The 26,150-nt window shown below is 41.3% G+C and overlaps 1 protein-coding gene across 2 annotated transcripts in view; it reads left to right on the plus strand.

Annotated features, from left to right (window-relative positions):
- adck1 (aarF domain containing kinase 1) overlaps nt 1–26,150 on the plus strand; it is a 983,738-nt gene that overhangs the window by 796,887 nt on the left and 160,701 nt on the right. The gene's annotated exons all lie outside the window — the stretch shown is intronic.

A 26,150-nucleotide genomic window follows, 5' to 3' on the forward strand; every position in this document is an offset into this window, starting at 1 on the left:
TTGATTGAACAGTAATGACAACATTAGGCCTTGAGCCCACACAATAATTGCTCATATATCTGCAATCCACAGAGCTGTGATGACAAAAGCAGTCCATGAGAACAAAAGAGGAAAAAAGTAATGCAGGTCACTGATTAGGGGGAGAAACATCTGGGAGTTGTAGGCCTGATGGATTATGTCTCCTTCATGTGACACATCATTAGTCCCCAAGAGTCAATGACATTTTTATTGATTTCAATAGTAAGCATTTCCACTTTCTGAAAATGTATTGTATCAAATCGTTGTGCTCTTTACTATTACTGTCCTGCAATTTTAATATCCTCTTCCTTATATTTATCAGAGTGCACACTATATCATGCTGCAATGCCCAGAACCATGGAAAGTGGAGGAAAAACATTTGGGGGCAAGTAGTTAACCTGGGTAAACCTGGAATACAGCCATTAAGCTTGTGATAATGGTAACAATGCATTATGCCATATCATTTTTAAAAGCTCACTGTCTCTATCCCCATTTTACTAATTTTATTTTATCATATTAAAGTATAAGCAGTCTAGGCAAGTTGTAAGACTTGCATTAATATCACTTTCGGCATGTTATTTACGTAAATCTGTGATATTTTAAATCATGTATTTTACATGAAACTGTGTATCTTGATTTCCAAAACAATTAAATAAACAAATGCCCTTTATTTTTAATGCACCATTCTAAAACGGTCAACATCCCAAAGCACTTAATATACAGTATAGTGCAATTGTTTGCATTAACAGTACTTTGAAATAAAAAGGACTGAATTAGAAGACTCCAAATACTTTAATAAGCGGAGAAAATACAGACAGATCAGGCTAAAATACAAATACTCATATACTGAGTATAATTAGAGTTGCTTTAAACAGACTGCATTGTACTCTTGGCTGAAATCACTTTGTTCATGAGTATGAAATGTGGTGCTACCTCAGCTACCCAAAAAACCAACATTTTATAGAGAAATAACAAAAATAATTCAAGAAAGATTGATTATCACTCCTCACCTTCATCCTTTCTAAAAAGCGATTAAAAAATCCTTTGGAAGATTATCTCTCCTTACAACCCTACAGGACCTGATGCATTAAATTCCTCTGTAATTTAAAAATGCTAAACTAGTTCAGTTTGTTTTCCTGAAGAGGGAATACTGAAAACGTAAAGGAATACTCCACCCAAAAATCTTATGTCTTTATTTGTTACTTACCCCGTGTAGTTTGTATACTGATGGCTGAGAAAAATGTTTTTGTGTAAAATTGAACATAACATTTCTGATAGAACAGTGACCAACAATAGATAACAGCAAACAGTATCAAAAATGTCCTTGCAAAAATATCAAAAATGTCATGTTGTCACATAATCCACATGTTACGCCATCCAGTGGTATGTTCACAGCATACAAAATGCATGTATTTTTTGATAAAATATTGTTACATAATTAATTCTGGAAAATGAAACTAGTTGACAAACAAGAAGCTCCTTCACACAGAATTGAGATTTTCATTAAGACTCAGGACTCTTAACCAATGAACTGATAGATTAGTCAGCATTTTTTTAATGTTGTAATTGAAAGAAGTTTTAACGTTCGAATCAGACATTGCTTTTTTCGTACCTTATATCCCCACCTAGGACTAATAACAAATAGCCAATTAAAATAGCTCATTGAAAACAGGCCTTCTCAAGTCTTGACAGAGATCATCAGCGATATCTTCAAAGGTGGTGCCATCATGTACTTTGTGGCAGACTGAACATTGTCAGACCATTATACAGAACTAGCTATGTTACCTGTTGAAGAAAGGTGGAGGAATACATTTAAAATTATTTTATATCTCTTCCCTCAGCATGTGTCCCACATCATTCAATAGTATCGTGTTGTGTCTCAACATGCGTTAACTTTTGCTTCCCCTTTCGATTGTGTCCCTGTAAAGCCTGCTTCTCAGAGTCTCAGTTGTTTGCTTCCTGTCTACTTTGTGACTACCACTAATGGTAGATGGGCCTCCATTACCTGCCATGAAGATATCATTTATATTCTTGTGAGTACTTCTCGTGTTTGAAGGTGACTCTCAGTGTTCCTCCTATGCCTTTCCTCGGTCTCCTCATGTGTCAATCACATTTGACTGAGCAACCACAGCAAAAGTGACCCATCCAATTGCTCAGAGGGACCGGACACACACACACAGACATTAGCATTTTATTACGTATATAGATACAGGTACTGAACACAGTTGCATTCCGCCTTGCTTGAATATGTTAGCCTTGGTGAAGAGAATCATTATTTTTGATACCTTCTTACCAGCAGCAGATTCTTGTTTTTTATAAATTGTGAAGGCTATTGACAACAGCATCAAAAATGAAGACCGGTTTTGTAAGCAGTGGGAAATGAAATGCACAAAACGCCACTGAACACATTCCTGGCAAGAAGGTCTATAACAAAAAAGCTACCTGAAAATAAAACTCATCTATTAGAAAAATGGTGAATTCTTCATTAACTTGCAAAAGGCTGTGAAAGCTATCTTAGAGTGTGTAACTGTTTAAATGTATTTTAAAATAATGGGAATAAATGTGTTTAGGAAATACTGTACAGTAGATGAAAGGGGGACTGGATGGAGGACAAACTTTTTAACAGAAAATATATTGGATCTTCTGTAGCTCCTGTTTAAATGCATTTGAGAAAAGCAGACAGCATAGAAGAAAGCATAATACTGTGATCAATCCTGCAATTTCCAGAGCCAACCACCACTGAATAAAGGCATACACTTCAAATATGTAAGGCTGCAGTCATACACTGCATTATGGGCAAATTTAGCATGTGATGAAAAAGTGTTACAGGTGCTGACACACTCAAAATTCATATGTACTGTATGCATGAAAAGGATATGAATAAATACGAAGCAAAAGAGAGCTGCAGTGAATATTGATTATTCTTCTTTTGTTATATTATTGTCCCAAAAGGATATTTCCATGTGCCTGTGTAAATATTAAAACGAACTTAAATAACATTATGTAACTTGGCAGTTATAGATAGAGTGCATATAATGTACTGTGTATAAATATACAGATGGATCTCCTTATACATTAAGGCTATACTGTACACCTTTGGGTATTTGATGTACTGACAAAGAGAAAGAATATTTGTTTTTGACCTTAGGCTGATTACAAAGATCTGGCCACCATCTAAATATCAACCCACACTACCCCAAAAAGTCAGACCTGGCATCCAGAACTCCTTCCTCCAGCATTTTAGTCCTGTGACACAGCAGCGGCAGCAAATCTTGTTTGGGCTTTCACATGAAAAGATTGCATTTTGATACATCAATCAAAGATTAAAGTGCTTGTGTCCTTTCCCAAGACCTTCTACTGAAGGCAAGTGAGTCTGAAATTGTATTATTTAATCTTAAAATCTAAGATTGCCTATAATGAAATTAGTTTCTGCATTAATCCTTTAGTAAGTGACACAGGGACAAATGCTCTCATTACTAAATCTTTGAAACTTTTAATGAAAATGACGGCATGGTTGAATGAACCAAAGTTTCTTCTTTATGATTATTTATTAAGGTTTCGTCATCTGAACATCACAGGATATTTTGTCAAATCTAGATTGTGTCAGAATGTGAGTGGGACACACTGCTACAGAGGTGGTCTGTGGCATCTTCTGATTTCATTTTGGGTTCTTCAGTAATAATATAATTACTTAAACCTAAACCAGTGTTGCTGATGCTGTAAAGCAGGAAATGGTGTGGCAAATAGGACAAGAGTTGTTTGACTGTGAGATGAACGTAACATTTGTCATGTCATTTTCTAACCCAGTAAATCCAGGATCAGAGGGTGCTGGAGACTATCCCAGTCAGCAATGGACACAAGGGAGGAACAAACCTTGGACAGGGTGCCAGTCCATTGCAGAGTGAACACACACACACACACACACACTGCATGTTCTGTTCATGCTGTGGTGGCTTGTCCTTTTTCACCTCAAAGTGTCTTAGTTTAGGCAATTCATAGCCAATGGATCTTCGTGAGTAGTGGGTGGTTGCGAGGGTCTCATTTTACTCTGCATGTAAATCTATATTGCTGTGTTTCATCAGATGATGATGTCGTCAGATGGTCTCACAATCAGACAGACCAGGTACCAGCATCACATGCGGCCTACACCTGACCCTGCTCATTTTGTTGTGTTGCCTAACAATAGCGATTATCTAGCAGTCATGTAAAGTAGAAGTCCAAGGAGGAAATGCTGAAGCTTTATAACAGACTGTGGTGAGGCCTCATCTGGAGTACTGGGTGTACAGCTTTGGTCTCCAGGCTACAAAAAGGACATAACAGCAGAAGAAAAGGTCCAGAGAAGAGCAACTAGGCTGATTCGATAGGTACTGGGGATGAGTTATAAGGAAAGATTAAAAGAGCTGAACTTTTTCATTTTAAGCAAAATGAGATTAAGAGGAGGAGACAAGATTCAAGTGTTTAAAATTATGAAGGGAATTAGTACAGTGGATTGAGACTGTGACTTTAAAATCTGTTGATAAAGAACAAAGGCACACAGTCGTAAACTTGTTAAGGGTAAATTTCTCACAAACATAAAAAGTTTGTCTTCACAAAGAGAACCATAGACACTTGGAATAAGTTAGCATGGTAGACAGTAGAACCTTAGAGACCTTCAAAACTAAACCTGATGTTATTTTAGAAAAATTAAGTGAGTAAGACTGGTGAGCTTTGTTGGGCTGAATGGCCTGCTCTCATCCGGATTGCTCTAATGTTCTAATGTAATGGGAAGAGTGAGGCGATAAAAGTAGTGTACACTTTTGTGTGGGAGCTCTAGCATTGTAGCTTGCAGCCTCTTAGAGCTTTTTTTTTAGACTTCCTATAGTTAACTGGTTATATTTTGAGATGCATTGCTCACAGCAGGGATGTCATGCATTTTAAGTCCACTAGAATTAAACACAAATGAAGGGCAATAAGTTGGTGGAGAGTAAGATTTATAAATCATTTAGGTTAATTTACAGCTCATACTGTGTTGCTTGTATAATTTTTCCTTAATGCTCAGTGTTTAAGGGAATTTTAATATTTACTTTGATATTGTGTGCTATAATTCTTCTTCTACTTTCGGCTAGTCCCGTTAGGGGTTGCCACAGCAGATCATCCTTTTCCATATCTTTCTGTCCTCTGTATCTTGTTCTGTCACACCCATCACCTGCATGTCCTCTCTCACCACATCCATAAACCTTCTCTTAGGCCTTCGTCTTTTCCTCTTCCCTGGTAGCTCTATCCTTAGCATCCTTCTCCCAATATATTTAGCATCTCTCCTCTGCACATGTCCAAACCAACGCAATCTCGCCTCTCTGACTTTTTCTCCAAACCATCCAACCTGAGCTGACCCTCTAAGGTCTTCATTCCTAATCCTGTCCATCCTTGTCACACCCAATGCAAATCTTAGCATCTTTAACTCTGCCACCTCCAGCTCTGTCTCCTGCTTTCTGGTCAGTGCCACCATCTCCAACCCATATAACATAGCTGCTCTCACTACCGTCCTGTAGATCTTCCCTTTCACTCTTGCTGATACCCGTTTGTCACAAATTACTCCTGACACTCTTCTCCACCCATTCCACCCTGCCTGCACTCTCTTTTTCACTTCTCTTCCACAGTCCCCATTACTCTGTACTGTTAATCCCAAGTATTTAAACTCATCCACCTTTTCCAACTCTACTCCTTGCATCCTCACCATTCCACTGACCTCCCTCTCATTTACACACATGTATTCTGTCTTGTTCCTAGTGACCTTCATTCCTCTCCTCTCTAGAGCATATCTCCACCTCTCCAGGGTCTCCTCAACCTGCTGCCTACTCTCACTACAGATCACAATGTCATCAGCAAACATCATAGTCCATGGGGACTCCTGTCTAATCTCGTCTGTCAACCTGTCCATCACCATTGCAAATAAGAAAGGGCTCAGAGTCGATCCCTGATGTAATCCCACCTCCATCACTTCTACCGCAGACCTCACCATGGTCACACTTCCCTCGTACATATCCTGTACAACTCTTACGTACTTCTCTGCCACTCCCGACTTCCTCATACGATACCACAACTCCTCTCGAGGCACCCTGTCATATGATTTTAATATGCTATAATTCAAAAATCCAAGTAGAAAATCCAATTTAAGCGCGTTGGATTCGGTCCCTTTAAGCTAAACAAAGTGATCATTTTTAAAAGGATTCTAGACTTTTTGTAAACACTGCACACCTCTAAGGAGTGAAAAGGCAAAATTGTCAATGCCTTAAAGCATAGACATCTCAGTGTTTCAAAACTGCAAAAATGCTGAGTCAAAGAATTGATGGAGTTTAATGTAATTTAGTTTTAATTGTCTTGCATATGAACCTCTCATAATTTGAAAGCATCTCTGTAGAGAAGAAAGCAAAATCTTTCTAAGGAGTGAAATAAAGTCATTTGGCTCAAGGCAGCTCACATTTTAAACCAGGCATGATAGTTAGTTCTGGTGCAATGATTTTATCATCTGTTATACTCTGGAGTGGTCTGATACAGTTTTTCTTTTTGGTTATGTTGTCTCATGCATGAAAGTCTCAATAAATGTAAAAGTGCTTAGATGTATGTCAACATTTTTGATATGCACAAAGAGTAAATCTGGAGTGGATTACAAAATATATAAATGGATGAACATTATCTGAATGAAGTTTAGTTTAGGTACTCCAAAAAGTCATCTATTACTTACTGTGTATACTGTTACATTGTACAGCTGGACCTTACAGAGGCTTCTTTGGTGTTAATAGCTCTTACAAAGCATCATAAAAAGTGGTTGTTCATTTCTGCAATGTAGCACACTAAAATAACCATTTGCACTTTAGAATGGTCACACGTGGCTTTAGTCGGACATATTTCTCTCGATATTGTGTCCTGTAGCACCGTATAAGACTGCTGAATCCTTATTCACAAGTAATTTCATGATCGTATCAAAGGCTCTTAACATGCCACACTGCACACAGATGAATAACCACTTTACTGATACTTTTTAACTGTTATTTAAGACCAAAAGTCATCTTTGCTAAGATCTAGTTACAGTTTGTAAATTTTTTGCAGTGCCTGTTATTTTTATCAAACATTTGCCTTAATACGTTGCTTTTTTTTATGAGGTTATCAGTTTTTACTTCAGCCGTGTGGACCACCAGGGCCTGTACAGCCACTCTAACCTGACATAGACATGCAGAGGCACAAGTGCAGCACACAACATACTTTTATTTACAGTGGGGAGACTCTTTGTCTCGCTCCACAGAGCACAGCACAGTACAGTGCACCAAAGTACAAGTCACAGTCCTTTTCTTCTTCTCTTCTTCTTCTTCTTCTCTCTCTCTTTCCACTTCCACTCCTCTTCCGGAATGCTTCGTCCTCCTCCGCCTGACTCTGGCTCCCTGGGTGGAGTGAGGCGGACAGTTTTATCTTGCTCCTGGGAGTGCTCCATGTTGCTCATAAGCGTTACCTGGAATCACTCCCACTTGTGATGGAAGTTCAAGGTAAGGTTCTGCAGCTCCCCATGGTGGCCCCCACAGAACTAAACAGGGCTGCACTAAACTCCAACTCCCAGTGTGCACTGTGGGAATCCGTGGTGCCACAGTCACCCAGGAGGGCTGCCCAGGGTAGGTTGTCCCTTGCAGATGCTCTCTCCCCTGGTCCTTCCATCCAGCTGGCGTCCTGGCTGGGTAATGGCCGTGGCTGCCAGTCACAGCAGTAAAATGACAATAGTATTGCTGAATATTAAACATTGTTTGTGTATATTCTTCTATTACTTCTAACTCTTTTTAAAGGAATATTTGTGTTAGGGTGAAATAGTGTTAAAAAGCAAGATTCTTCACCTCCACATTACAGCACCCTTCCTGTCTGTGAGCAAAAATGGCGATGACAGCCAGCTTTGCCTTCTTAACTCATAATTATCCACACGATAATGATAACATGTAACTCTGCTTTTATTGCATAAATATCTACCTTATTTAAACTTATTCTCTAAAGCACTTCAGGATAGTTTCTGTCAAGTATTTGGTTGACATGTAGGACAGCAATCAATGCTTGTGAGTTCTGGCTTTGAGCCCTGCCACAGTCTCTGTCAGAATGGAACGGTTCTGCACATTCCCCTCATACCTACATGGGGTTCTTCTCCAGATATTGTCATTTTTATCCAGCATCTTGTATTAGATTAATTGGTCTGTATGAGTGAGAATGAGTGTGTGGATTAATCCACCCTGTGATGAACTAGAACCCTATCAAAGGTTAGCGCCTACTTTGTGCTGTTGGGATAGGCTTTGGCCCAATGGCTCTGGAATGGATTATGGTGGTTTGATGATAGAGAGATGCGTTCACTTGTTCCTGGCTGTTCTATAGACTTTTTCCCAATTAAGACAAACAGGCTTATGAATGATCTGATAGAGAAAGTGTATATAACAAGAGGGTATGAGTGGCACAGGTGCCAGGAACACATGCACAAGTGACTAACATCCAGCATGAGCACTTACAGCAGTTACCTCCTGCTTGTGTGCTTCATCTGTCCATTTTACTTGTTAAACTTAATTGTCATTAAGTTTAAGTTCTGGGCGGCACGGTGGCGCAGTGGTAGCACTGCTGCCTCGCAGTAAGGAGACCTGGGTTCACTTCCCGGGTCCTCCCTGTGTGGAGTTTGCATGTTCTCCCCATGTCTGTGTCGGTTTCCTCCCACAGTCCAAAGACATGCAGGTTAGGTGCATTGGCGATCCTAAATTGTCTTTAGTGTGTGTGTGTGTGTGTGTGTGCCCTGAGGTGGGCTGGCGCCCTGCCTGGGATTTGTTCCTGCCTTGTGCCCTGTGCTGGCTGGGATTGGCTTCAGCAGACCCCCACACCCCTGTGTTAGGGTATAGCGGGTTGGAGAATGACTGACTGTATGCTATTCTTATATTGTTTCCACACCTGACATATTACTATATATAGTTTCTAAAATTACTATATTTTGAATTTCCCATTGGGATTAATAAAGTATCTATCTATCTATCTATCTATCTATCTATCTATCTATCTATCTATCTATCTATCTATCTATCTATCTATCTACAGGTATCGGGGTTATTGTACAATTTCATTACATTCATTTGGTCATTTTATGCTTTTTGTACTCTGCAAAATCATATCTAAAAACTTCAGAAGTGTTTCCTGCAGGAGGCTGGTTCTTGTAACCATGTATGTCTCAGTCAGCCCTTTTTGATTGCGCACTTTTAATTGAATTTCAATGTTTAAACAGAGTCATATTCAAACTGGACAGCAGGCATGCTATAAAGTAAAAAAGATATTATTTATAATAGGTGAAAAGTGTTAGATGTTACCATTTACCTAAATAATAAAAGTTTTTTCCAAAATTGCTTTCTGTAAAAGGCACTGTATAAGTACATATACATGGTCATTTAAACTGTTTTTAGCAATTTTTTAAGAGGAATATTTTAAGAAAATGCTATAACTCTCCTATTAAAGTATTTCCAAAATAATGTGATGGTCACATTCTTCTACATATAACCGTACTGCCAAGTTACTCCTATCATCTATCTATAGGTGTCTGAGGGAAGAAATGTCTTTTACCATTTGTGTGAAATTTAACTAGTAACCTTTGTCCATTTGAATTAAACAACATATTTTAAAGTAATAGTAGGCATCCAACTTGCTTATTCCCTCCCTAATTTAAATTTATTATTTGGCTTAATAGTAGAAACAACAGACATCAATGGACACAGTTAATAGATAATCAACAACTTTATATTAAAAAATAGTTAATAAGTTTACTTTACACCACCACTAGTCCCTCAGCACACCCCATCGACTCCACACGTTAATTTAAGAAAAGTTTGATATACTAATTATTATGAGGGGTAGTCGAGCTAAAGTTAGAAAATGGGATTTATAAGAAAATGGAATGAACCTTAAGTCAAAGTCAAAGCGAACTTTATTGTCAGCTCAGCCATATACAAGTATACATCCATCCATCCATTTTCCAACCCGCTGAATCCGAACACAGGGTCACGGGGGTCTGCTGGAGCCAATCCCAGCCAACACAGGGCACAAGGCAGGAAACAATCCTGGGTAGGGTGCCAACCCACCGCAGGACACACACAAACACACCCACACACCAAGCACACACTAGGGCCAATTTAGAATCGCCAATCCACCTAACCTGCATGTCTTTGGACTGTGGGAGGAAACCGGAGCGCCCGGAGGAAACCCACGCAGACACAGGGAGAACATGCAAACTCCACGCAGGGAGGACCCGGGTACAAGTATACAGATAAACAAAATTGTGAAGCTCAGGGTCCACAGTGTAACAACATGAAGTGCAAATAAAAATATTCAAATTGAATTAAAATTTAAATTTAAAATTAAAATTAAAACACAAACATGACAAGACATTGTGCAAAGACAAGACAAAGAAGTAGCAGCAATATTGAATATTATTATTAACAAAACTGCTAATGTCATTTCTCAATGTCGTCTCCACCCTTCTCAATGCATTTGCACCACCTGCTCGGAAGTGCCTGGATTCCAGCACAATGAAAGGCTTTGTCTTATCCTCGTAACCACTCGTGCACCGCTTTCTTCAAGTTGTCATCTGTCTTGAATCGACGACCACCCAGATTTTTTTTAGTGGTCCAAAAAGGTGGAAATCACACGGTGCCAAATCTGACGAATAAGGAGGATGTGGCAATACCTCAAACTTCACTTTCTCCAGACAAGCCTTGGTGGTCTTTTTAGTATGTGTTTCATTGTCTTGTAGCAAAAGGACTCCTAGAGATAACAGGCCCCGCCACTTGGATCGAATAGCAGGCTTCACATTGGTCTCCAGCAAGTCACAGTAACTTGAACTAATGACTGTAGTACCCCTCGGCATGAAGTGTTCGACAATAACTCGGGTGCACAAGTGGTTATGAGGACAACATACAAGACAAAACCTTGTATTCTGCTGGAATCAAGGCACTTCCAGGCAGATGGCCAAGTGCATTAAGAAGGGTGGAGACCACATTGAGAAATTACATTAGCAGTTTTGTTAAGGTTCTTCCATTTTCTAATAAATCCCATTTTCTAACTTTAGCTCGACTCTCCCTTGTACTTTATACCACCACTACTCCTCTAGAACAGTCCTTCTGCTCCATACATTGTGAGGGTCATCAATTGACTGCTGTTCATCTGGTTCTTGACCTTAGACCAATCTACCATGCGTAATCCTATCAAGTGCACACATCTCCAAAAAACATATTTTCCAGGATCACTGAAGCCTCTCACCACGTCAAGGTCACAGCCCTAGGAGGAAATCTGTTATTGTTTGGCCTGTGAAAACTGAAGTCATGGCGCATAAATTCTTTATGACAACTTTATTGGTGCCATCCAAATTCTCCTATATATGTGCAAACACCATGTGATACTTACCTTTCGAAAACCTAATGCCTACAACAAATCTAAAAATATAAATTTGCATTAGTTATCGTGTAATTATATACACTTATCTTGTTAAAACATGAAAGACTGGATGACATCCAGCTGTGTCTGTTTTTATTCACCTGGCATTTCGGAGTTACTAGAGATACAAAGTACAGAATGCTGAGCCTTACACGGTTTCACCCTGACTTAACTTGCTAAATTGCAACCTTCAGATATTCATATTTGCCTTGTATGCTTTACTAATAATTCAGTCTTAACCTCCTGTGCTGAATGATTGAGATAAAAAGGAAGCTTTTTAGATCAGTGAAATCTTGGAGGCAGCCTGATTATTTCTGACCTTCAGTAATGAAAAGGGAGAAATAAGCTCAGTGTATTATCTCTTTTAGTTCATATTGTAGCAGAGTGAGCAGTGAATTATCCCGGCCAAGTGCAGCACAGAAAGTCCTTTTGATGATTCCTCAAGGAGGCCCCTATAGTGATGGATTTCACTCCTTTCAAGTCCCTCTTGACAGTCATCTGCTATAAATTATACAAGTTAAACCGGCAGACAGATGTGCTAGTTAACTGTTCATCTCTGAGATGCGGAGGTTAAAAAACAAAGTAAAGCGACCATTGTCTTTGTAGGCAACTGATTAACAGATTGTTTCACTGTGAAAGCTTTGACTTGCTTTATCTTTCTTTTTGTGCAGAAGAACGACAGGTACTTAAGCACTTTGTGTGTGAAGGTCAAATCTAATATGGTTGCTTAAAGCCTGACAAAACAAAAAAAGTTAAATGAAATGCATAGGGTAAAAATTATAGCCCTCATCATTCACTGCCCAGACCTTCGAAATGTGGGGACATGTCTATTGAAGAGATGAGTGCATGACTAATTATGAAGCCACTGGTGAAGGAGAGCCCTATATTATAATGTGTGAAGTGACAAGTTTTCAAAGATTCAAGAAAGCAAAGCACAGCTCTTAATCTGTTCCTGGAGTCGTGATTGGAAATATACCATGTGAACCAACTCATTTTGCATTCTAACATCCTGTGGTAACTACATAAAATGATGTGATCTTGATGTGTGCTGTGATAAGTACTGTATAATATCATCCATCCATCCATCCACCTCAGTCTTGCAGGGAGCTGACATCATTGGGCACAAAGCTGAAAACAACCCTAAATAGGGTACTAGTCCATCAAAGAGCAACTTTACGCCCACTAGGCTTATTTATTGTTGCCAAATTGATTTTCATTTATTTCTTTGGGATGTGAGGTAAAAATTCACACATATATTCAAACTTTACCCAGGGACATTCACATCCATGAGTCTGGAGAAGAGACAGCAATGACACCCACTCAGATAGATAAATTAAGTGTTATTAGGAACACTGCACTAATACTGGGTAGGGCCTACTTCTGCTCTCAAAACAGCCTCATTTCTTCATGGCATTGATTTCACAAGATGTAGGAAGCATGCCCTTGAGGCTCTGGTTCATGTTGACATGAACGCATTACACAGATTCTGTAGATCTGTCAGTTACACTTTCATACTGTGACTAACCTGTTCTACCACAACCCAAAGATCGAGTAACTGTGAAGGCCACTGAACTCATTGTCGTGTTCATGAAACCAGTTTGAGACGACTTTTGTTTTTTGACATGGGGCATTATTATGCTGGCGGTAGCGATTAGAGGGTGAGTACATCGTAGCCATGAAGGGATGCTCATGGCCAACAAACATACTCAGGTAAGCCATGGCATTCTAGCAATGACTGATTGGTATTGACAGGCCCAAAGTGTGTCTAGAAAACACTCCCTACAGCATTACACCACCGCCACTGGCCTGAAATGTTGACACAAGGCATGTTGGGTGTATGGAAAATATGCTGTTTTTCACCAAATTGTGCCCCCACCATCTGTGTGCCTCAGCAGACATCAAGATTCATCAGACTAGGTTATATTTTAGCTACCCAGTTTTGGTGAGCCTGTGCCCACAGTAGTTTCAGCTTTCTGTTCTTGGCTCACAGGACCAGAACCTAATGTGGTGTTCTGCTGTTGTAGTCCATCCACCACAAGGTTTGAAATGTTGTGCATTCTGAGATACTTTTCTGCTCACCACAGTTGTACTGAGTGGTATTCTGAGTTACCTTAGCCTTGGTAGCCTTAAACCAGTCTGGTCATTCTCCTCTGACCTCTCTTATCAACTAGGCATTTGCATCTGCAGAACTGTGGCTCACTGGATATTATTTGTTTTTTGCACTATTCTGAGTAAACTTAAGAGATAGTTGTGTATGAAAATCCTTGGAGATTAACAGACCATCTGGCACCAACATTCATGCCATTGTTGAAATCACTGAGTTCTCATTTTTTCCTATTTTGGTATTTCATGTGAACATTAACTGGCGTTCCTGACCTGTATCTGCATGATTTTATGTGTTGTGCATTGTGCTTCTGCCACATAATGAACTGATTTAATAACTGCATGAATAAACAGGTGTGTAGATTTGTAATATCTCTAATACCCAATTAGTATATACTGTATATATATATATATATATATATATATATATATATATTCACGGCATTCGAAGTCTGTGTCACAATCTGATTGTATGGGTGGTTACCTACCAGGTAACGCTTGTGGTTGGCCAGCGATCTGCTAACATCCGCCACGGTGCCCTCAGTTTGTGAAGAGCAGATCATAGAATGGTTGAAATAGTTTACTGTCAAATAAATGCAAAGAGTACGCGACACGTGTTTCGCCCTCATTCTGGGCTCATCAGGTGTACACACTCCACTGCACTCCCTCTCGGGAATCGAACCTCGGACGTCAGCGTCAGAGGCGAAGCCCCTAACGTTGCGCCACGGCGTGTGGTTCGTTTATTTGACAGCATGTAGATCAGGGTAATTACATTCACGGCATTCGAAGTCTGTGTCACAATCTGATTGTATGGGTGGTTACCTACCAGGTAACGCTTGTGGTTGGCCAGCGATCTGCTAACATCCGCCACGGTGCCCTCAGTTTGTGAAGAGCAGATCATAGAATGGTTGAAATAGTTTACTGTCAAATAAATGCAAAGAGTACGCAACACGTGTTTCGTCCCAATTCAGGTAACCACCCATACAATCAGATTGTGATTCAGACTACGAATGCCATGAACATATATATATATAGATTGTAGCAGTAGAGGCGTTTATCGACCTCTTGAACCCTCAGGTACCATGCCAGACACCAGGTAAAAGTACAACTATTATTCTTTTTATTATAAATATGTGCACTAAGCACACTCCACTCCACACTATTCATACAAACACCAATCAATACTACAATAATCACAATACCAATCCTCCTCTCCCAGACACTTCGCCACCCTACCTCCCAGCTCAGCTTAGTGTCTGGGCTTTCACAGAGTCCTTTTATACCCCCTGATCCGGAGGCGTTCCTGCCCAACAGTCCACAAGTCCTTATTACTTCCGGGTCAGGGTAAAAGTCCTTTTCTTCAACCTGGAAGTACGTCATTTCTCCTGTTCATGTGACCAGGACTTCCAGGTTATAGGGCACATAAGAGTCCACGAGCCTACAGCGACTCCCGGTGGTCCCCAAGGTATCCAGCAGGGCTGTGTATAAAAACTACAAAGTCCATGAGGCCCTGCTGGAATTCGGGGCACGTCCATGCTGTGCGGGAGAGCTCCTCCTGGTGGCCTGGGGGTGAGGGCCAGAAACTCTCGCCGGCCATCCATCACAAGATATATATAGATATATGTAAACTAGCTGTGTAAGCCTGTGCTGTAAAAAGCCTGGTGGTCCTAGAAACTATTGAAATCGTCAGAAAAAAAACTGAAATGTAGAGATGTCAGGTAATTGAAAGGAACTACACTGGGCATCTCTCTCCTAGGGGGATCATTTTACCAATGTGCTTGCATCGCTTGTGCATTAGCGGTGGGAGGAAAAGTGAAAGGGATACCGTTTTCCTGATGTTAGCGGGTCGTTTTGCCAACGTTCTCGCCTCACTTGTGTTATTAGCGGCTAAGCAAGTTTTCTGTTTCCTCGGAGGTGCAGCCCTTACCCTGACTTCACCTCTCACTTCCGGGCCAGACAGACATACACACTTCCACGTGTAGACATTTATATACCAAGGACCCTGTGGGGGTCCGTGGCCAAACCCAGGGAGAGCCTGGATGGTTCCTGAGCCCTGGAGGACAGCACTTCCGTCACACCAGGAAGTGCTGCCGGAAGACCATCACCGAGCACCTGGAGCACATCCGGGGTGTGATAAAAGGGGCTGCCTCATTCCCTTCGAGGAGTCGGGATGGAGGAGTGGAGGCGGCAGTAGAGAGACAAAGGACTTAGGAGTTGTGTGTTAGTTGCTGGAACCACTGTTGTAACAATATATATAACTAAGTTCATAGTGTTCATAAGTGTTGGGAAGGTGGCTCCGCCTCTTGGAAGACCATCCACAAATCTCATGGCACATAAGAAAGATACATTGACATATAGAAACTAAATAATTAACAATATGAACAAAATACACACAAATGAGTAATTTGAACCCCAGTAGGTTGGGAGGACTAAACATAATGTGAAATGAACAGCCTTGACATACACAAAAATGTTTGGGCAGCCACCCATATACTGTCCCTGGCTGCAAAAGAGTTTTGAGAGAGCACTCGTGTGCACTGTTTAGAGCCCTGAACTGCACTGAATAGTTGAGAAAATATGGCGGCTTTATAAGCCAAAAAATGGAAGTGATGTCATCTGGACGAAACCGGAAGTGACATCATTCTGGGTGCCAGAACCGGAAGTGGCGCCCATCTGGGCGTCGGAACCGGAAGTGATGTTGCATCAGGCAGGTTTTCACGTATTTGGCCTGCAGAGATAACAGAGGTAGGTTTAGTGCACCCTGCCTCCCCCTGGCCTGGCGGGTAATTACCTCCACTTGGTCCACTCAGCTCCCTCCTAGCCGCACGTGTGTGACAGAGGTAACAAAGAAACTCAGTCTGACTGACAGTTTTCCGTACATGGTAGAGGAGAAGACCACCTGTCTCAGTGGTTCTCAAACTGTGGGGCGGGCCCCCCTAGGGGGGTGCGAAGTAACAAAAAGGGGGGCGCGAAGATGTGAAAAAAAGAAAACAAGAATCAAAAATATGAAAAATACATCTATTGAAACCAAAACAAATTAACTTAAACTAAATTTTGATACTAGAAAAATAAATATAGAGTTAGATAAATGTTGATAAAAGTTAAGTAGGTATAATAAAATATGCATCTATGATATATCATTAATTAAAAAAGAACAAATTGGTATTAGTGGGCTCCTTTCAAAAAAACATTAGGGGGGGGCGCGATTAAAACTGCTGATACCAACATAGGAGAGACATCCCCACCCACAATTACAGCAGCGCAAGTGAGCAGAGAGCTGAGGAAACTTCGTGCCAGCAAAGCAGCATGTCCAGATGTTGTATCGCCACGACTGCTGAAGGTCTGTGCATCAGAGCTAGGGGGTCCTTTACAGCGCATCTTCAACCTGAGCCTGGAACAGGGGAAAGTCCCGAGGCTTTGGAAAACATCTTGCATCACCCCAGTCCAAAAGGTATCACGTCCTGGTGAGCTGAATGACTTCCAGCCTGTCGCTCTGACATCACATGTGATGAAGACCATGGAGCGGCTGCTGCTTCACCACCTGAGGCCACAGGTCCAACACGCCCTCGACCCTCTGCAGTTCGCATACCAGGAGAAGGTGGGAGCGGAAGATGCCATCATCTATATGCTACATCGATCCCTCTCCCACTTGGACAGAGGCAGTGGCGCTGTAAGAATTATGTTTCTAGACTTCTCTAGCGCCTTCAACACCATCCAACCTCTGCTCCTTAGGGACAAGCTGACAAAGATGGGAGTAGATTCATACCTGGTGGCATGGATCGTGGACTATCTTACAAACAGACCTCAGTATGTGCGTCTCGGGAATTGCAGATCTGACATTGTGGTCAGCAACACAGGAGTGCCACAGGGGACTGTACTTTCTCCAGTCCTGTTCAGCCTATATACATCGGACTTCCAATACAACTCGGAGTCCTGCCACGTGCAAAAGTTTGCTGACGACACTGCTATCGTGGGCTGCATCAGGAGTGGGCAGGAGGACGAGTATAGAAACCTCATCAAGGACTTTGTTAAATGGTGCGACTTAAACCACCTACAACTGAACACCAGGAACTGGTGGTGGATTTTAGGAGACCCAGGCCCCTCATGGACTCCGTGATCATCAGAGGTGACTGTGTGCAGAGGGTGCAGACCTATAAATACCTGGGAGTGCAGCTGGACGATAAATTGGACTGGACTGCCAATACTGATTCTCTGTGCAAGAAAGGACAGAGCCGCCTGTACTTCCTTAGAAGACTGGCATCCTTCAACATCTGCAGTAAGATGCTGCAGATGTTCTATCAGATGGTTGTGGCGAGTGCCCTCTTCTACGCAGTGGTGTGCTGGGGAGGCAGCATTAAGAAGAAGGATGCCTCACGCCTGGACAAACTGGTGAGGAAGGCAGGCTCTATTGTTGGCATAGAGCTGGACGGTTTGACATCCGTAGCAGAGCAACGGGCACTCAGCAGGCTCCTATCAATTATGGAGAATCCACTACATCCATTAAACAGTGTCATCTCCAGACAGAGGAGCAGTTTCAGCGACAGACTGCTGTCACTGTCCTGATCCACTGACAGACTGAGAAGATCATTCCTCCCCCAAACTATGCGACTCTTCAATTCCACCAGAGGGGGTAAACGTTGAACATTATTCAAGTTATTGTCTGTTTTTTACCTGCATTTTTTATTACTCTTTAATTTAATATTTTTGCTGCTGGAATATGTGAATTTCCCCCTGGGATTAATAAAGTATCTATCTATCTATCTATCTATCTATCTATCTATCTATCTATCTATCTATCTATCTATCTATCTATCTATCTATCTATCTATCTATCTATCTATCTATCTATCTATCTATCTATCTATCTATCTATCTATCTATCTATCTATCTATCTATCTAACTAAAACTGTTATGAAAACTTGGGTCGCAAATACTTAAAGGTTGACCTGTCTTGACTAACAGATTCAAAGGCCATGCTGGGTTAAACTCCATGCCAGACCAAAAACTAACATAAGACAGAGCCGCCTGTTAGTCTAAGCAAGATAAACTGACTATTACCCAGGTCATATTATTATTATTATTTTCCTGACACTTATAATACAATTGGGGTGTATTATCTATAAAACATAAATAAATGTGTAGATTTTCTGTCCTGCCCATTCTGGTACTCTATCTAATTGCCTGGGGTTACAGGTGTAAAAAGAAGGGGGGAGTGCAGAGCTCCAGTAGCATTCTATCTCAACATTGTGGTGGGAGTGTGAGATTGGAGGCATTCTGCTAACAGAAACCATATAAAAGAAAACAGGGTTACCCTCGGCCTGTACCTTGACATAAAAATGATACGTGAATTTATTTTACAATTTTTAACATTTTCATTCAAATAACTGCTTTTATAATTCTTTTACAATGTAAATGTCTTACACATATAACATTTGGATGCTGCCTGGCATCTTTTGGGTATATTCTAGGAAAGGAAATGCAGGATTATACATGACGAGGCAATGCTCTGGGGGTATCTGGCAGAGCTGTGAACTGAGCACCTTGTCTATAATCGAGTCTTTTCACCTACTTGTACTCTGCTCTTTCTGTGTGTTATGGAAACCAAGATTGACTGTAGCAAAGTATTGATGGATAGCTTATTCCTTGATTTTGAGTGCTTTAGGAGCCCGTTGGGAGCTGAAAAATGTTCTGTTAATGTAAACATTGATATTAATAGTAAAATGCATTGACATTTTGATGTAAAATATTGAGCTGCTCTTTAATCAGCGAGTATTGATAACATTAATAACATCTATACTAAATGTAACTCTGAGAATTACATTTCAGGGCAATTTGTGCTCTCTCTGACACTGATATCTTGAGATCAAATTTTGCTCATACCAAGTTTTTCTTTCTTTCCCCTGATTTCTTGTATATTTTCCTGCTTCACTTTCAAATAATCTGAACCTTAATAATTACAGTTTGGCCATCAATACCTTTAATGCACTCTTGGGATGCTTGAAAGGTGCCCTGAACCCAGAATAACACCAGGAAAGCATGGGCAAAATAAAATAGTGAAAAATAAATAGACAAGGGAAGGTGAAATGGAAATAGTAACAAAACCTGCATCCATTTATTTTCCTAACCCACTTATCCAGGGCAGGGTTTTGGGACAAAAGCAGCCCATCTCAGCAAGCATAGGGCACCAAGAAGATACAATCCCTGGTGAGGGCAACAGTCCATCTCAGTGTGAACATGCACACACATACAAAACATACACAACGTCCAATTCAGCTGTACCATTCCAGCACGATTATAACAGCAAAGTAAAGAGAAAAAGAAAAATAAAGAAATGATCTGTGCCACGAGCGACCAACACTACTTCCCTACTAGACCACCACAAGTACAGAAGCACACCAGCGAAAGTAAAGTTGAGTTACAAAAGAATTGTTATTATCCAGTAAAATAAGGAATTGGACATAACAAACAAATCCCCTGTATATATAGTATAGTGCTTCCACCCTCCACGTGAATCACGAAACAAAAACAGTCAACGACATACACCACTAATACACAAATGTGAAAAGCAAATTAATGAAACCAGAGTCCTTTAAATATTCACCGTTAGTCACGATCATCTACAGTCTTTTATAGCAAAGGATGCGCCGAACTGTACCTCCTATCCTGGGGAACGTAATACTACCTAGTTCCTTATGCTGGCCCGTCAGGTCCTCTCCCAATTCTTTTCACCTCATTCATAAGAAAAGGAAAATGATTCTTACAGAAATGAACCTGAGTTTCAGTGAGTTGATTAGCTTTCCCTCTCATCGTTTTGGTGGCGTCTGCTTCTCCTCCTTCACCTTTATCCCGCCACAGATTTACATATGGTCAGCTCCTCCCTTTACAGTTTGTTTGGCCCTCCGAATCAGGTGCTTCCTTCCTCATGAACCATTGGCTGGCTTTGCACATTCAGCCATTCCATCATTGACTGGTCTAGGGAAAGGTGCAAACTGCCAGTGACACCCGCACATGTTCATGACAACCATTACACAGCAATGCCAGTCCAACTAACCTGTATGTCTTTGGAATGTGGGAGGAAACCAGAGTCCCTCAAGAAAACCCACATGGGCAGAAAATACAATGTTACAATAAAACAAAAACCGAAGCTTCTTTTTGGCCTCTTTAATGTGCGCTGATTTTAGCATCCTATATCGCAGAGACATCAGCTAATTCCAAAGAATTACCCAGGGCAGATGATTCAGACCCAAAGTAGTGAATATGTTATTTTGGAAAAACCAATTGGTTCATCCAGAATTTATTATTGTGTTGTAATTAGCATTGACTATGGACTGACTGTTGTGAGGTATGCTTACTGTTGGCAGGAGCCAGAATGATCTAATGCAAATATATAGTATTGTTCTGCACTGACACTCACTTCAGTGCATACACACGCATAATGCGTTGGCACGTATAGAGCTAGCTCTACATTAATATGTATATTGAAGCATGATAAGATGCAACACCAGATGTACATACATAATGTACACCAAACAGTAGTAAACTACCCCATACAGTGCATGTAGTATTGAAATGAGTTACTGTACATACTGTATTTACTTACTAACTCAGGAAAATAGCTCAAAACAAAAACAGTTTCTCTTACATAGTAAAGTCTAGTAGGAGCTCTGCCCTCCACATTAGTTAGTATAGCATCTGACGCCTCCTTCCAAAAACAGGCTGGGTTTATATGGTGGAGAGAGGAAAGGGCCGGGTTTTTCTTGGGTAAGTCATCCCTCTTGGGCATTTGTTCTTGGCTGCTGGGGAAGAAGGAGAAGATAATGTTAAAATCAGCACACCTTTTCATCCAGGGGTGGTATAGCTTACCCCACTGGAGTCAGAAACATGGTCCCTAGACACGCTTGTGTGACAACAGTATTCCTAAATGGAGTCCAGTTTCCGAACATCATGTTGCAATTTATATTTTGAATTAGCAGGAGTGCTGTCAAAGTAGACTGTTACAGGAGAAGTGAAGATGCTTTAGTTAGGGTTAGGGTTAGGGTTAGGGTTAGGGTTAAAACCTGACCAGGACTGGTTGGGACAAATTGGCAGACTAAAAGAAACATACACTGTTTCAAGAGCATAAAGACAGATAGTGATTCATGATATTTTAGGATGGTGGTCTCAGTTCAGCTTTCCAAAAGCTACAGAAATGAAAGTTGGCAAGAATGAAACTAAATAATGCACCTAACACAAGGAGAATCTTCAGCACAGAAATGCTTAATGATAGATGTAGCAAAAGTGAAAGAAGATTATTGCAAGCATTAGAAAAATTCTAGAAACAACACTTGAGTAAGTGGGCAGCTAATTTGGAGCAAGAGTGTAAATATGAAGCCAGACAACTGACTTGGGACAAGCAAGAGTGGGTAAATGAGTGTTTCAGAAAAGAACACTCTTAGCAGAATAAATTCAACTACTCTCCCGTAGAGAGCCATTGCTGCTCTGGGTTTCTTCAGACACTTGCCAGCTGTGTCTTTAACAATGTAGGCTGCTTCTCCCAGTTTGACCCAGAGCATCCAACCATCAACATTTTTCTATCCACACAGTTAAAAGACATTAGATCTGGCAGGTTGAATTCAAAAAGTCAGGTCATATATAATAAAATCAGCTTTGAATGTAAGCCCCTCTGCCAATGCCTCATTTGTATGTTGTGTATCATGTGCAATGAACAGCTTAGCTTTTTCTGATGACAATGAAGATAACTTTACTTGTATGGATTGTTCGGTTAAAAATCACACAATATATGCAAACAGTATATTGGATAACCACAGTTTGGTTGATCTGCCCAAATCAGTTTCTCTACGAAAAAGTGTAGGCAGTGCATGGGCGAAAACAGTAGCAGAAATTCAATTACAAACAAACTGAAGACCAAAAGTTGAAATGTTAGACCAGGTCACTAATTTATACTGTATAACCATGTAAAAACACATTTTCAGTTGTGTGTTCTTAAATTTACAGTGTAAAATAATAGACAGGACAGCCTAAAAGTCTGGCGCACCCAAAGACAAACTGATATAATTGAAAAGAAATGCGTTAAACAAATGACTTTGAGGAAAAACGTTTTTTCAGATGCAAATCTAAATCTTGACTGGTTTAAGATGGCAGATCTTTCAGCTTACACATACAGTGATCCCTCGCCTATCGCGGAAGTTACGTTCCAGACCCGTCAGCGATAGGTGAAAATCCGCGATATAGAAAGACCATATAAATAAACATTTTTTTAATAGTTTAAGCCTTAAAATACCCCTCCCACACATTTTAAACACATGTAAACTTATTAAAACACACTTTGTAAACAGATATGACATGTGGATGTCGGGCTAAGGATATGAGTAACATCTCTCTATTATAAAACATTGTAACATCATGCAAGACAAGGCAGTGAGTCAGAACAGTGAGAACAGCTGCTGTACAAGGCTTTTAAATGATTGATGGGCAGAGCGGCAAGGAGAACAAACATCTTGGCAGAAGCAGCACAAAGTCCACTTTTCCTTAGCGTGCATTCAGCTCCTAACCCCCCATCCCCTTCATAACGCAAAGTGGCAGGAGCACAGCGCGCCTCCAGGGAGTGGGGTTTGAGCGAAGTGACCGAGACCAGATCATCTCGGACAGACACTTTGACGACACACCCTGCTTACAAACAATTTAAAACAAGTTCACTGACATCTAACCTAGCAGTTGTTGGAATGCTTTTGGCAGACAAACTTCAGGTGCTCCCAGCTCTTAAAACGATGACAAGAAGAACACACAGCTTGCCAGCAGCAGCTGCAGAAACCCAGCAGATGATCCGAGCACCTCTCCTTAGCGTGGGTTCAGCCCCCACCCCCCTCCTCTTCCTCCTCCTCAGCCCCCAACCCCCCCCCCCCTTCAGAACACACAGAGCGACAAGCAGAACAAGCATCTTGGCAGAAGCAGCACAAAATCTACTTCTGCTTAGCATGTGTTCAGCTCCCCCCTTCACAAAGCGAGCGGAAGAGACGCGAAGTGGCAAAAGGACAGCTGCTGTACAGGCTTTTAAGTGATTGACGCAAAAGCGCGACAAGCACAACACACAGCCAGCTGTGTGTGCAGCCAGCGGCAGCAGCAAGACAGCAGCTGAACCGATCTCATCTCTTTAGCGTGAGTTCAGATCCCCCTTCACAACGCGACCAGCGTTATGAGTGCCGTGAGAAAGAGATTTAACCACGCCCTGGGCAAGAAATAAAGGACAAATATTGTTTTTACAAAAGTTTTAAAGTAAAAATGAAAATAATGCTTATGTAACAATTCCCATGAAAATAACAATCTCTTTAAATTGTTTATCCGGTAAACCAAACCCGGGGGTGGGCGAGAGAAGCAAGCAGTGGGCTCCGCCCCCTAGTAATAATAATAGTATTAATAAATCTGCGATGTAGCGGGAGCGCGATAGCTAAACCGCGATATAGCAGGAGATCACTGTATCACTGATATGGAATATCATATCATGTCATTTACTTACATTACATTGCTATCGTGGGCTGCATCAGGAGTGGGCAGGAGGAGGAGTATAGGGACCTAATCAAGGACTTTGTTAAATGGTGCAACTCAAACCACCTACACCTGAACACCAGCAAAACCAAGGAGCTGGTGGTGGATTTTAGGAGGCCCAGACCCCTCATGGACCCAGTGATCATCAGAGGTGACTGTGTGCAGAGGGTGCAGACCTATAAATACCTGGGAGTGCAGCTGGATGATAAATTGGACTGGACTGCCAATGCTGATGCTCTGTGTAAGAAAGGACAGAGCCGACTATACTTCCTTAAAAGGCTGGCGTCCTTCAACATCTGCAATAAGATGCTGCAGATGTTGTATCAGATGGTTGTGGCGAGCGCCTTCTTCTGCGTGGTGGTGTGCTGGGAAGGCAGCATAAAGAAGAGGGACGCCTCACGCCTGGACAAACTGGTGAGGAAGGCAGGCTCTATTGTAGGCATGGAGCTGAACAGTTTGACATCCGTGGCAGAGCGACGGGCGCTGAGCAGACTCCTGTCAATTATGGAGAATCCACTGCATCCACTAAACAGTATCATCTCCAGACAGAGGAGCAGCTTCAGTGACAGACTACTGTCACCGTCCTGCTCCACTGGCAGACTGAGGAGATCATTCCTCCCCCACACTATGCGACTCTTCAATGCCACCCGGGGGGGTAAACGTTAACATTGTACAAAGTTATTGACTGTCTGTATACCTGCATTGTTATCACTCTTTAATTTAATATTGTTCTTTATCAGTATGCTGCTGCTGGAGAATGTGAATTTCCCCTTGGGATTAATAAAGTATCTATCTATCTATCTATCTATCTATCTATCTATCTATCTATCTATCTATCTATCTATCTATCTATCTATCTATCTATCTATCTATCTATCTATCTATCTATCTATCTATCTATCTATCTACAATACTATCTGTTCCCCTGCGGTTCCACCTATGTAGTAGTCAAACAGGACAAACTTTAAAAATAAGTTAAAAAAATGTAATTCTAGCCAAGTGGAAGGTAGGTACGCTCCAATGTCAAACATTGCCACTGTATCTGATCGTGTTCAGCTCTGACGGGGGAGCGTGCCCCACATGGGGAGAAAAGCACGTGGCCGTGATATCGCTGGCAATCAGCAGCTACCTTCTAAAACACACGTAGCTCTGATCTCTCTCTCACAAACGTCAAACGCTACTCCTTAACAATCTCTAGATAATAATGTCTGCTGAACAAACAGGTATCGCTAGCTAAGTGGAGGCAAGGTACGCTCCAACACATAGCAAGAGGTAGAATGACTTGAACGAAGGCTGGCATGTGAGTGAGGAGGACCCCGCCCGGCTTCCTACTCCTGAGAGCCTGCCTTCCCCTCCCCTCGACCCGCTGCATGAATAAATCGCTGCCATAAGAAAACTATGATACTTAGCTTCATCAGAGAAGTCGCAAAATCAACCGGAATGTTCGAGCAAAATATAGAAAAAAACCCAATCTAAATCCGTGAAGGAGTTTTCTCATGAAAAGTGGACAGACATACATTCAGACAAACGTTGGATTTTATATATATATATATATATATATATATAAACTAGGAGGTTCCCCCCTGCTCGCTTCGCTCACCAACCAACCCCTGGCCTGCACTACGTGCCAGCCACTTCATGTTTCTGCCGCTCACGTTGTGAAGAGGGAGGCTGAAATCACCCCAAGGAGACGCACTCGCTCCTCCGAAGCCCCCTCCTAAACGGTGATACAATGGGAATCTTTGCTCGATCAGCTGCTGGATTGCTGCTGCTGCTGCCGTGCCGTGTGATCTGCATCTCGCGCAGCACTTCGAACATTTAAAAGCCTGCACAGCAGCTGTCCTACTCTTTGTCTTTTATTTCCGGCCCCAGGCGTGGTTAAATCTCTTGGCACAAAGTCTCGCCTCGCGGGACGTGAGTTCTTGATATTTTTTAGTTTATAATTTAAAAACGGAATTAGAATCTGAAAATCTAACAACATCACATTAAAGTTCGATAAATTCTGAAAAGAATAATACCAAAC

The sequence above is a fragment of the Erpetoichthys calabaricus genome, chromosome 16, assembly GCF_900747795.2.
Source record: "Erpetoichthys calabaricus chromosome 16, fErpCal1.3, whole genome shotgun sequence".
Classification (NCBI taxonomy): Eukaryota; Metazoa; Chordata; class Cladistia; order Polypteriformes; family Polypteridae; genus Erpetoichthys; species Erpetoichthys calabaricus.